We start from the raw sequence: 10,924 nt of genomic DNA, 5'->3' as shown, positions 1-10,924 counted from the left end.
CCCCCAATTCCTACCCTTGATGCTGAGTGTCAAGCAGGGAGGTAATGGATCCCAGTTTTATAGTCTTTGGTATGACTCGGTCGGGGTTTGAACTCACAACCTACCCATCTCAGGGCGGACACTGAGTCGGTGATCTAACTCTGAATCTAAATGTGAGAGCTAAATGTGTATCTTATCTTAAATCCATCCATCCATCCATCCATTTTCTACCACTTATTCCATTTCGGGGTCGCGGGGGGCGCTGGCGCCTATCTCAGTTACAATCGGGCGGAAGGCAGGGTACACCCTGGACAAGTCGCCACCTCATCGCATGGCCAACACAGATAGACTAAATCATAAAATAAATCTTAAATCCATCCATTTCCCACCGCTTATTCCCTTTGGGGTCACGGGGGACGCTGGTGCCTATCTCAGCTACAATCGGGCGGAAGGCATGGTACACCCTGGACAAGTCCCCACCTCATCGCAGGGCCAACACAGATAGACAGACAACATTCACACTCACATTCACACACTAGGGCCAATTTAGTGTTGCCAATCAACCTATCCCCAGGTGCATGTCTTTGGAGGTGGGAGGGGCTTATCCCCAGGTGCATGTCTTTGGAGGTGGGATGAAGCCGGAGTATTCACGCATTCACGGGGAGGACATGTAAACTCCACACAGAAAGATCCCCAGCCCAGGATTGAACCCTGATGTGGAGAGGCGGAGCCAACAGGCCTACGGCGGGGCAGGGCACGTTGCAGCCCTGCCCAAGATGGCGGCAAGGAGGCGGGGGATGCGGCGGAGCGGAGAGGCAATCTAATTCAGGTGCGTGGCTCACACACCTGGAAACTATTAACATTTCTCCTGATAATGTATAAAAGGGGAGAAGGAGGAGAGATCGAGGAGGAAGGAGTTGGAGAACCTGCAGGAGCAGATGAAGAGCAAGAGTGATCAAAGAGCGACAGAGAGCTAGCCATAGAAGAGGACGACGACGACGGCGGCTGAAAGAGCGGACCGTGATCGATCAGTGGAAAGGAGCAGCTGCAAAGCGATCCGACCTACACCAAAGCTTGTTTATTGAAAAATAAACCACAGTCAAACCTACTAAAAAGATGTCCTTCCTGGGTGGCCCATTGAACCCGCACAACGACAGCAAGAGACTGTCACACCTGACAACTCAGGATGTGAATATTCCACCAATCTGACGCCTCTCAGCCGCAAAGGCACGCCCACATCCGTCTTTCTCAGTGCAGACGCTCCTACATCCTTATGACTGCGGGACAAGGAAACACGACGGATGCTTAATGACAAATAATGGCAATAAGGTTGCATTTTTTTCTGAGTGTGCCTGGTTTGTTGCATGGAGCTAATTAGACAAACACGCCGATGCCGCACTTCAGCGTTTGACAATGAATGGAATTGCGTCTAATTACACCGAGGCATGCAGTGTGCATAAATACAAATATTTCTGTTTGTACGCGTCATTTCTCTGTCAGTCGCCTATGACCTGCACTATGGCTGTAAACAAAGCGTTCACTGTCGTATACGTTTCCAGGCTCGCTTTGAATCAGTTCTAAAGGTTATGGTCTAAATCCAGAGATGATAAAAACATGATCCAAACCTCTGACCAAAATGGTGACCTCACACCCACTATAGTCATGTTTTTAATCATCTTTTGCAACCTGGCACACATTTTTGTTGATCTGCACGCTTTGCTGAAGAGGCACTGAGGTCGGGTCGCGGGGGCAGTAGCCTAAGCAGGGAAGCCAGCCACTTAGTCCAGATCTTCCCGGAGGATCCCAAAGCGTTCCCAGGCCAGCCTGGAGACATAGTCTACCCATCGTGTCCTGGGTCTTTCCCGTGCCGTGGCCTTCTACCCGTCGAACGTGCCCTAAACACTTCCCTTGGGAGGCGTTCGGGTGGCATCCTGAGAAGATGCCCGAACTAACTCATCTTGCTCCTCTCCATGTGGCGGAGCAGCGGCTTTACTTTGAGTTCCTCCCGGATGGCAGAGCTTCTCACCCTGTCCCTAAGGGAGAGCCCCAGCACCCGTCGGAGGAAGCTAATTTTGGCCCCTTGTACCCGTCATCTTGTCCTTTCAGTCATGACCCAAAGCTCATGACCATAGGTGAGGATGGGAGCGTAGATCGTCCGGTAAATTGAAAGCTTTGCCTTCCGGCTCAGCTCCTTCTTCACCACAACGGATCGATACAGCGCCCGCATTAATGAAGACGCCACACCGCTCCGCCTGTCGACCTCACAATCCACTCTTCTCTCACTCGTGAACAAGACTCCGAGATACTTGAACTCCTCCACTTGGGGCAGGGTCTCCTCCCCAACCCAGGGATGGCGCTCCACCCTGGTCTCTTTCGGAGTATCAGCGCTGGGATCCAGTGCACCATGGTTTTGTATTGTCGTTCGGTCCTTCGGCGGAGTGCTTCGGAAGCTGCCCGGACCACTCGTCTCTCCGGTGCCGGGTGTGGGAGAGAGAGACACAGACAAACACAGTCTGAGGCATTGCAGACTCCAGTCCAGACAGAGATGCTGTTGGTCAGCATGATCTCTATAGTGCCTTTGTAGAATGTGGTGAGAATGGGGGGGAGGGAGCAAAAAGTGCATGCGCTGCTGAGCTCTTTTTTATAAGAGCTACGGTGTGCAGGGACCAGGTCATATTGTCAGTTATCTGCACCCCCAGGAACTTGGTGCTGCTTACCATCTCCACTGCTGTGCCGTTGGATTGACTGAGTGGAGGCCTAAATGTACATTTTTTATACATTTATGGTATTGGTCTTCAGCTCTCACTGGATCGGTGACACGACCGGAATGAGAATCAGCACCTCCAAGTCCGAGTCCATGGTTCTCGCCCGGAAAAGGGTGGAGTGCCATCTCCGGGTTGGGGAGGAGACCCTGCCCCAAGTGGAGGAGTTCAAGTACCTAGGAGTCTTGTTCACGAGTAAGACTGGATCGTGAGATCGACAGGCGGACCGGTGCGGCGTCTTCAGTAATGCGGACGTTGCACCGATCCGTTGTGGTGAAGAAGGAGCTGAGCCGGAAGGCAAAGCTCTCAATTTACCGGTCGATCTACGTTCCCATCCTCACCTATGATCATGAGCTTTGGGTCATGACCGAAAGGACAAGATCATGGGTACAAGCGGCCGAAATGAGTTTCCTCCGCCGGGTGGCGGGTCTCTCCCTTAGAGATAGGGTGAGAAGCTCTGCCATCCGAGAGGAACTCAAAGTAAAGCCGCTGCTCCTTCACATCGAGAGGAGCCAGATGAGGTGGTTCGGGCATCTGGTCAGGATTCCACCCGAGCGCTTCCCTAGGGAGGTGTTTAGGGCACGTCCAACCGGTAGGAGGCCACGGGGAAGACCCAGGACACGTTGGGAAGACTACGTCTCCCGGCTGGCCTGGGAACGCCTCTGGATCCACCGGGAAGAGCTAGACCAGGCTGCGAGAGCCAAAAATCCAAATGTTTTAAAATGTATTTCCGTAAGAGCCATACAATATTTTTTTAGCACTGAACACAACTAAACGTGTGCATGTTTAAGTAAGACCAACATAGAGTATAACAGGTCTCTTATTCTTTGTAATAACATTGTTATTCTGAAGCTAACTGTGAGGGGCGTGGCCTGCGGGCCTGCAGCGAAGCAGGGTATTGCCAGGACCAGCATCAAAATCAGCGAAAGGTGCGATGACGGCCCACCTGGGCCTTGTTATCTCATCCCCTGTCGCTCTGTTTACAAGCATCAGCCAGGAGTAGAGACGGGGTTGGAGATGTAGCCAGAGCGCGAGCGAGAAGGAAAGAAAAAGACAATTGCTGGAAACCAACTGAGAGACTTATTGAAAAATAAAAAAAATATTATAACCCTGAAACAGGCTCTCATGTCGGTGCTTGGTGGTCTGAAGAACCCCCAGGAGAGCAAGCCCTAAACTAACCCACAATAAATAAATCACTTCTTCAATCAATCACTCAATCAATGTTTACTTATATAGCCCTAAATCACTAGTGTCTCAAAGGACTGCACAAACCACTACGACATCCTCGGTAGGCCCACATAAGGGCAAGGAAAACTCACACCCAGTGGGACGTCGGTGACAATGATGACTATGAGAACCTTGGAGAGGAAGAAAGCAATGGATGTCGAGCGGGTCTAATATGATACTGTGAAAGTTCAATCCATAATGGATCCAACACAGTCGCGAGAGTCCAGTCCAAAGCGGATCCAACACAGCAGCGAGAGTCCCGTTCACAGCGGAGCCAGCAGGAAACCATCCCAAGCGGAGGCGGATCAGCAGCGCAGAGATGTCCCCAGCCGATACACAGGCAAGCAGTACATGGCCACCGGATCGGACCGGACCCCCTCCACAAGGGAGAGTGGGACATAGAAGAAAAAGAAAAGAAACGGCAGATCAACTGGTCTAAAAAGGGAGTCTATTTAAAGGCTAGAGTATACAAATGAGTTTTAAGGTGAGACTTAAATGCTTCTACTGAGGTGGCATCTCGAACTGTTACCGGGAGGGCATTCCAGAGTACTGGAGCCCGAACGGAAAACGCTCTATAGCCCGCAGACTTTTTTTTGGGCTTTGGGAATCACTAATAAGCCGGAGTCCTTTGAACGCAGATTTCTTGCCGGGACATATGGTACAATACCCTTAATGCAACTTCTTGAACAAGTGCGGTAGAAAAAAAGGACGGATGGATTCAAATGCACGAGCATGTTTTCTACTTTGATCGTTATTTTTAACACTTTGATTACAAGTGGAATTATTCATTACTTATTGTGTTAAGCAGCGTCACCTCAGATTTATCCGAGAGCCAGATGCAGTCATTAAAAGAGCCACATCTGGCTCTAGAGCCATAGGTTCCCTACCACTGAGCTAGACAAAGTGGCTGGGGAGAGGGAAGTCTGGGCTTCTCTGCTTAGGCTGCTGCCCCCGCGACCCGACCTCTAGACTTTTGACAAGAACAAGAAAGTTTGATCACATTACGCCTGTACTGGCTCACCTGCACTGGCTTCCTGTGCACTTAAGATGTGACTTTAAGGTTTTACTACTTACGTATAAAATACTACACGGTCTAGCTCCATCCTATCTTACCGATTGTCCATCCATCCATCCATTTTCTACCGCTTATTCCCTTTCGGGGTCGCGGGGGGCGCTGGCGCCTATCTCAGCTACAATCGGGCGGAAGGCAGGGTACACCCTGGACAAGTCGCCACCTCATCGCAGGGCCAACACAGATAGACAACATTCACACTCACATTCACACACTAGGGCCAATTTAGTGTTGCCAATCAACCTATCCCCAGGTGCATGTCTTTGGAAGTGGGAGGAAGCCGGAGTACCCGGAGGGAACCCACGCACTCACGGGAAGAACATGCAAACTCCACACAGAAAGATCCCCAGCCTGGATTTGAACCCAGGACTGCAGGAGCTTCGTATTGTGAGGCAGACGCACTAACCCCTCTGCCACCGTGAAGCCCCTCTTGCTTTGTACCATATGTCCCGGCAAGAAATCTGCCTTCAAAGGACTCCGGCTTGTTAGTGATTCCCAAAGCCCAAAAAAAGTCTGCGGGCTATAGAGCGTTTTCCGTTCGGGCTCCAGTACTCTGGAATGCCCTCCCGGTAACAGTTCGAGATGCATTTAAGTCTCACCTTAAAACTCATTTGTATACTGTAGCCTTTAAATAGACTCCCTTTTTAGACCAGTTGATCTGCTGTTTCTTTTCTTTTTCTTCTATTTCCCACTCTCCCCTGTGGAGGGGGTCCGGTCCGATCCGGTGGCCATGTACTGCTTGCCTGTGTATCGGCTGGGGACATCTCTGCACTGCTGATCCGCCTCCGCTTGGGATGGTTTCCTGGTGGCTCCGCTGTGAACGGGACTCTCGCTGCTGAGTTGGACCCGCTTTGGACTGGACTCTTGCGACTGTGTTGGATCCATTGTGGATTGAACTTTCACAGTATCATGTTAGACACGCTCGACATCCATTGCTTTCCTCCTCTCTAAGGTTCTCATAATCATTATTGTCACCGATGTCCCACTGGGTGTGAGTTTTCCTTGCCCTTATGTGGGCCTACCGAGGATGTCGTAGTGGTTTGTGCAGCCCTTTGAGACACTAGTGATTTAGGGCTATATAAGTAAACATTGATTGATTGATTGATTGATAAGCAGAAGAAGATGGATGTATTGGTTTTTAAAATACATCCATCCATCCATCCATTTTCTACCGCTTATTCCCTTTCGGGGTCGCGGGGGGCGCTGGCGCCTATCTCAGCTACAATCGGGCGGAAGGCAGGGTACACCCTGGACAAGTCGCCACCTCATCGCAGGGCCCACACAGATAGACAGACAACATTCACACACTAGGGCCAATTTGGTGTTGCCAATCAACCTATCCCCAGGTGCATGTCTTTGGAAGTGGGAGGAAGCCGGAGTACCCGGAGGGAACCCACGCATTCACGGGGAGAACATGCAAACTCCACACAGAAAGATCCCGAGCCTGGATTTGAACCCAGGACTGCAGGAACTTCGTATTGTGAGGCAGACGCTCTAACCCCTCTGCCACCGTAAAATACACATTATGAAAATGGCCCCCGCTTGCTCTGATTTTTCAGTGTGCGGCACTCAGTGGAAAAAGTTTGGACACCCCTGCCATGGAACAACGAAAGAGAGAGAGCGAGAGAGAAAGAGAGAGAGAGAGATAACAAACACATCATGGAGAGAGATGAACTACATTAATGGTAGAGGGGGATATGTATGACTGCTCTCGCCCTGGCAGCCATTTAAGCTCGAACCGCCACTGCTAACACACTTTAATTGGTGCCATTACGTCGGTGACGTCACTCCCCAGCGGCGTCAGACCCGGAGATATATCTCTCTTTTTTTCTTGTTTTTTTCACACGGCTTCTGTCGTCACGACGTGCGGTAGATTGACGCCGCGGAACATCCGTCCAGAAGGACGTCTGGGTCAGTTGTTTCGTTGCTTTGACTACTTTTTTTTACCGGCACCGTCGCTTCTTCTCGCCGCCGCGGAGAACGTCTTCCCGCCCCCGAGGTAAGAAGGTGACATCTTCACGACTTCCTCGTCCACTTTGCTCGGGGGGGATTACAACTCGTACAAAAAAAAAAAGAGTCACATCTTTGACTTTGGGGATTGGAATGAGCAAAGAGTTTTCACTTTTTAATCGGTGTTTCGTTCTTATTGCGAGGTTCTACCACCTGTGGATCGTCGACGCTTTGTTAGCGACGGGCGCCATGAAACATAAAGTGGGGCCCCAAAAGTATTTTAGTCAGCCAGCGATTGTGCAAGTTCTCCCGCTTCAAATGATGACAGAGGTCTGTAATTTTCATCATAAGTACACTTCAACTGTGAGAGACAGAATGTGAAAAAAAAATAAAAATCCAGGAATTCACATTGTCGGAATTTATTTGTAAATTCCATCCATCCATCATCTTCCGCTTATCCGAGGTCGGGTCGCGGGGGCAACAGCCTAAGCAGGGAAACCCAGACTTCCCTCTCCCCAGCCACTTCGTCTAGCTCTTCCCGGGGGATCCCGAGGCCAGCCGGGAGACATAGTCTTCCCAACGTGTCCTGGGTCTTCCCCGTGGCCTCCTACCGGTTGGACGTGCCCTAAACACCTCCCTAGGGAGGCGTTCGGGTGGCATCCTGACCAGATGCCCGAACCACCTCATCTGGCTCCTCTCCATGTGAAGGAGCAGCGGCTTTACTTTGAGTTCCTCCCGGATGGCAGAGCTTCTCACCCTATCTCTAAGGGAGAGACCCACCACACGGCGGAGGAAACTCATTTCGGCCGCTTGTACCCGTGATCTTATCCTTTCGGTCATGACCCAAAGCTCATGACCATAGGTGAGGATGGGAACGTAGATCGACCGGTAAATTGAGAGCTTTGCCTTCCGGCTCAGCTCCTTCTTCACCACAACGGACCGGTGCAACGTCCGCATTACTGAAGACGCCGCACCGATCCGCCTGTTGATCTCACGATCCACTCTTCCCTCACTCGTGAACAAGACTCCTAGGTACTTGAACTCCTCCACTTGGGGCAGGGTCTCCTCCCCAACCCGGAGATGGCACTCCACCCTTTTCCGGGTAAATTATGGTGGAAAATAAGTATTTGGTCAACCATTCGAAGCTCTCACTGATGGAAGGAGGTTTTGGCTCCAAATCTCACGATACATGGCCCCATTCATCCATCCATCCATCCATTTTTTACCGCTTATTCCCTTTTTGGGGGCGCTGGCGCCTATCTCAGCTACAATCGGGCGGAAGGCGGTGTACACCCTGGACAAGTCGCCACCTCATCGCAGGGCCAACACAGATAGACAACATTCATACTCACATTCACACACTAGGGACCAGTAAAGGAGAAGTATTGCGTAAAGGGATTATTTTAGATTGTACCTAATGTCATGACTGTTTTTATTGACTATTGAGTATTTTATTGATTATGGGATAAGCAGCAGAAAATGGATGGATGATACTTTTTCGTCACTTATTGTTTGTCTTTGGTACACTAATGTGTATATTTTAGGCCATTGGTTCTTTGTTTTATTTTTGCAAAAATGTATACAGTATATCTATTTTTATATTTTAAATAGACTCCCTTTTTAGACCAGTTGATCTGCCGTTTCTTTTCCTTTTCTTCTATGTCCCACTCTCCTTTGTGGAGGGAGTCCGGTCCGATCCGGTGGCCATGTACTGCTCGCCTGTGTATCGGCTGGGGACATCTCTGCGCTGCTGATCCGCCTCCGCTTGGGATGGTTTCCTGCTGGCTCCGCTGTGAACGGGACTCTCGCTGCTGTGTTGGATCCGCTTTGGACTGGACTCTCGCGACTGTGTTGGATCCATTATGGATTGAACTTTCACAGTATCATGTTAGACCCGCTCGACATCCATTGCTTTCCTCCTCTCCAAGGTTCTCATAGTCATCATTGTCACCGACGTCCCACTGGGTGTGAGTTTTCCTTGCCCTTATGTGGGCCTACCGAGGATGTCGTAGTGGTTTGTGCAGCCCTTTGAGACACTAGTGATTTAGGGCTATATAAGTAAACATTGATTGATTGATGATTGATATTGCTATTTTTATCTTTGGTATGAAAATTATTATGTAACAACATTTATTAGTATTTTCTGGTTCTTTGTTGTTGCTATTTTTGTATTATGACAATTTATTATTGGATCATGTTGTACTGCATTTTAATCGTTTGTTCTGTGGTTGTGTGATGTTTCTTGCCTGGACCCCAGGAAGAATAGTCTCCACTGCGGTGTAGACTAATGGGGATCCTTAATAAACTAAACTAAACTAAACCATTTAGTGTTGCCAATCAACCTATCCCCAGGTGCATGTCTTTGGAAGTGGGAGGAAGCCGGAGTACCCGCAGGGAACCCACGTATTCACGGGGAGAACATGCAAACTCCACACAGAAAGATCCCGAGCCTGGATTTGAACCCAGGACTGCAGGACCTTCGTATTGTGAGGCAGACGCACTAACCCCAAATCACAAATGTCTCAAAGGACTGCACAAACTATTACAACTACGACATCCTCGGAAGAACCCACAAAAGGGCAAGGAAAACTCACACCCAGTGGGCAGGGAGAATTCACATCCGGTGGGACGCCAGTGACAATGCTGACTATGAGAAACCTTGGAGAGGACCTCAGATGTGGGCAACCCCCCCGCCCCCCCTCTCTAGGGGACCGAAAGCAATGGATGTCGAGCGGGTCTAACATGATACTGTGAAAGTTCAATCCATAGTGGCTCCAACACAGCCGCGAGAGTTCAGTTCAAAGCGGATCCAAGACAGCAGCGAGAGTCCCGTCCACAGGAAACCATCTCAAGCGGAGGCGGATCAGCAGCGTAGAGATGTCCCCAACCGATACACAGGCGAGCGGTCCATCCTGGGTCCCGACGAGCGGTCCATCCTGGGTCTCGACTCTGGACAGCCAGTACTTCATCCATGGTCATCGGACCGGACCCCCTCCACAAGGGAGGGGGGGACATAGGAGAAGAAAGAAAAGAAGCGGCAGATCAACTGGTCTAAAAAGGAGGTCTATTTAAAGGCTAGAGTATACAGATGAGTTTTAAGGTGAGACTTAAATGCTTCTACTGAGGTAGCATCTCAAACTGTTACCGGGAGGGCATTCCAGTACTCTGGAATGCCCTCTTTTTTTATTAAAAAAAAAAAGAACAATAGTGTCACAGTGGCTTACACTTGCTTCGCATCTCATAAGCTTGTCAACACACTGTGTCTAATGTTTTCACAAAGATAAAATAAGTCGTATTTTTGGTTCGTTTAATAGTTTAAGACTTTCAAGTATGACTTTATAATCTCACTAAAACACTAGTAACACAATAAGCAGACAAGGGATTTTCCAGAATTATCCTAGGAAATGTGTCTAATAAAATCTTAATCGCTCCCACTGCCCTTGCTTTTTTATTTTTTATTTTTTTTTTCTAGTGCTTCACTCTAACTTTCCTCATCCAGAAATCTTTCATCCTCGCTCATATTAATGGGGAAATCGTCGCTTTCTCGGTCCAAATCGATTTTGCTGCTGGTGGCTATGATTATAAACAATGTTCAGATGTGAGGAGCTCCACAACCCATGACGTCACGCGCACACCGTCTGCTACTTCCGGTACAGGCAAGGCTTTTTTATTAGCGACCAAAAGTTGCGAACTTTACCGTCGATGTTCTCTACTAAATCCTTTCAGCAAAAATATGGCAATATCGCGAAATGATCAAGTATGACACATAGAATGGACCTGCTATCCCCGTTTAAATAAGAAAATCTCATTTCAGTAAGCCTTTAACTGACAGTTGAGTTTTAAGAGACCTTAGTTTCTCTAATTTTTGTCGCCTCTTAGTGGTAGAAAATGATATGATCAAACCCCTTTGCATATGCTTTACAGGTCTCACATA

This window comes from Nerophis ophidion, linkage group LG07 (assembly GCF_033978795.1).
Source record: "Nerophis ophidion isolate RoL-2023_Sa linkage group LG07, RoL_Noph_v1.0, whole genome shotgun sequence".
Classification (NCBI taxonomy): domain Eukaryota; kingdom Metazoa; phylum Chordata; class Actinopteri; order Syngnathiformes; family Syngnathidae; genus Nerophis; species Nerophis ophidion.
The sequence above is the reverse complement of the archived record's forward strand: the minus strand, read 5'-3'. Positions refer to the sequence as shown.